At 33.8% G+C, this 2,369-nt stretch overlaps 1 pseudogene; it reads left to right on the plus strand.

Annotated features, from left to right (window-relative positions):
- Positions 1-1,665: 1,665 nt before the first annotated feature.
- LOC124893649 lies at positions 1,666-2,362 on the plus strand (annotated as a pseudogene).
- The last annotated feature ends 7 nt before the right edge of the window (positions 2,363-2,369 follow it).

A 2,369-nucleotide genomic window follows, 5' to 3' on the forward strand; every position in this document is an offset into this window, starting at 1 on the left:
ATTATTATTATTATTATTATTATTATTATTATTATTATTATTATTATTATTATTATTATTATTATTATTATTATTATTATTATTATTATTATTATTATTATTATTATTATTATTATTATTATTACATTTGACAATTTTCTTATTCATGTTTTGGCATGTCTACGCAACAACTTTTCCCAAAACACATAAACAATAACTCCAAATCTTACGACTTGTAACGATGCTGTATGGCCAAAGATGATGTGTGAATTTATTAGCAACTTTTCTAACTCTTCTTTCCCCTTTTCCATTTCCCTTTTGGTGCTATATTACACAAGTTTCCAGTCCCCCAATCCAAACTTTTGCCGTGCAAAAATCAGAAATTATTTGATGTGAATTGTTATAAATCTAGTCACGGTGGAGGATCCACGTGAAAGTATGTCAAATTACGTTTGGACTTTGAGCAGATGTCTATATATATAAGAGAGTAGTATGTTAGGGAGTAGAGCTGTCAATACGAATCGACCCAGCCCATTCAGATTAGTTTATACGGGTTTTGAGTTTGATGAGTCAGATCGAGCTGACCCATCAAAATGATAGGCCGAAAAACACCAACCCTGCATCATTACTCTGTACGTTGCGGGTCTCACGAGCCGGCCCACTTTTTAAAATTAATATTTTATAATTTAATTTTAGAATGTTAATAAACATAAATATCATCAGACAATATTACATAGTGTTAATACTTGTTAATCAAGTCTCCAAGACCCCAAAAAATACTCATAATAGTGACATTAAATAACTTTTGACATGATTTCCTTAGAATCAAATAAAAATATTAATAAGCAATCTAAATAGTTGCATGTATTTGACTTACGGGCAAACCCACGGGCTAGCCCAACCCACATTGCTCAAGTCCACGGGCCACATGCTTATCTGGACCGGGCTAAAAAACCTTGTTCTTAAATGAGCTGCAAAAATTGAAGCCCAACTTCGTCAGATTACAAATCCGATTAGACCGGTCCAATGGGTCTGACCCATATTAACGGCTCTATAAGACAGTAAGTTTTAATTTAAACTGTTTGACTATTGAAATTTGAATTGCGCTTACATAAATTAGGATGACGGAAGACAAGAGCATATATTTAGACCCATAATAAGTATTGCTTCTTTAATCAGAAATTTTTAAGTTCATTACCTTAGTTTAGGAGCATTTCTCCCCCAACATGAGGTTTCTCGGTGCGAATCCGAATTTCATTAGACTTAATGATTGTAAAGGAAGATATTTGTTGAAGAAATAATTAGGGACGAATTTAATGTATCAATAATAATTTTATCTAAACTCAATACTTTCGATACTGAATATAACTTTATGAACAAAAGTTCATTAAAATTGTAATAAATTTTAGACATAACATTGTAATTTTAAAAGAAATACATTAATAATAAAAACCTTAAAAATTGAATCCATAAAATTTAAATGTTAGATCAGCATTTCACTAGTCACTCCTTATTGGGTGGGTGAATCGTATAAAATGCCAACACTCCCTAATCACTCCCCATATTGCACCCCAAGTCCCCAACGAAAGGCAAAAACCTCTTTTTCTTCTACTCTAAAATTTCCAAATTCAGTTAATCAACAAACTGAAACAGAACCAAAAAGAAAAATATCAAAAAATGGGTTGAACAAGCCATAGACTAACTCAAACAGAGGATGAAGCATTCGTATTTGCAATGCAATTGGCCAGTGCTGCTGTATTTCCTATGGTCCTAAAATCAGCCGTAGAACTTGACCTTCTTGAAATTATGGCCAAGGCTGGTCCAGGTGCATTCATTTCTCCTTCTGAGCTTGCTGCTCAGCTCCCCAGTAAGAATCCAGAGGCACCCGTTATGCTTGATCGAATGTTTAGGCTTCTTGCTACTTGCTCTGTGCTTAATTGTACACTCACGACCCTCTATGATGTCCGTGTTGAGCGGCTTTATAGTCTGCCCCAGTGTGCAAGTTCCTGACTAAGAATGCGGATGGTGTTTCTGTTGCCCCACTTTTGCTCATGAATCAAGATAAAGTCCTCATGGAGAGCTGGTAAATTTCCTGTGAGGCAACAAAATTAAATGGCATTTTTGGTACGTTATAACTATTATTTATTTAAAATCACAACGGTAAAAAGTATTTTATTTAGTTACTTAAACTCTTTGTCAAGTTAAAATCTGATAAACAAATTGAAATAGTGAGCGTGCCTCAATAATATGTAAGCCACTAGTTAGTTGGATAGTTAACATATATCTTTGTATCAGTATCCGAACTGATTTTTTGCTTTTCAATTGTAGGTACCACTTAACAGATGCAGTACTTGATGGTGGAGTCCCATTCAACAAGGCTTATGGAATGA

Source organism: Capsicum annuum, unplaced genomic scaffold (assembly GCF_002878395.1).
Source record: "Capsicum annuum cultivar UCD-10X-F1 unplaced genomic scaffold, UCD10Xv1.1 ctg62819, whole genome shotgun sequence".
In the NCBI taxonomy this organism is placed as follows: Eukaryota; Viridiplantae; Streptophyta; class Magnoliopsida; order Solanales; family Solanaceae; genus Capsicum; species Capsicum annuum.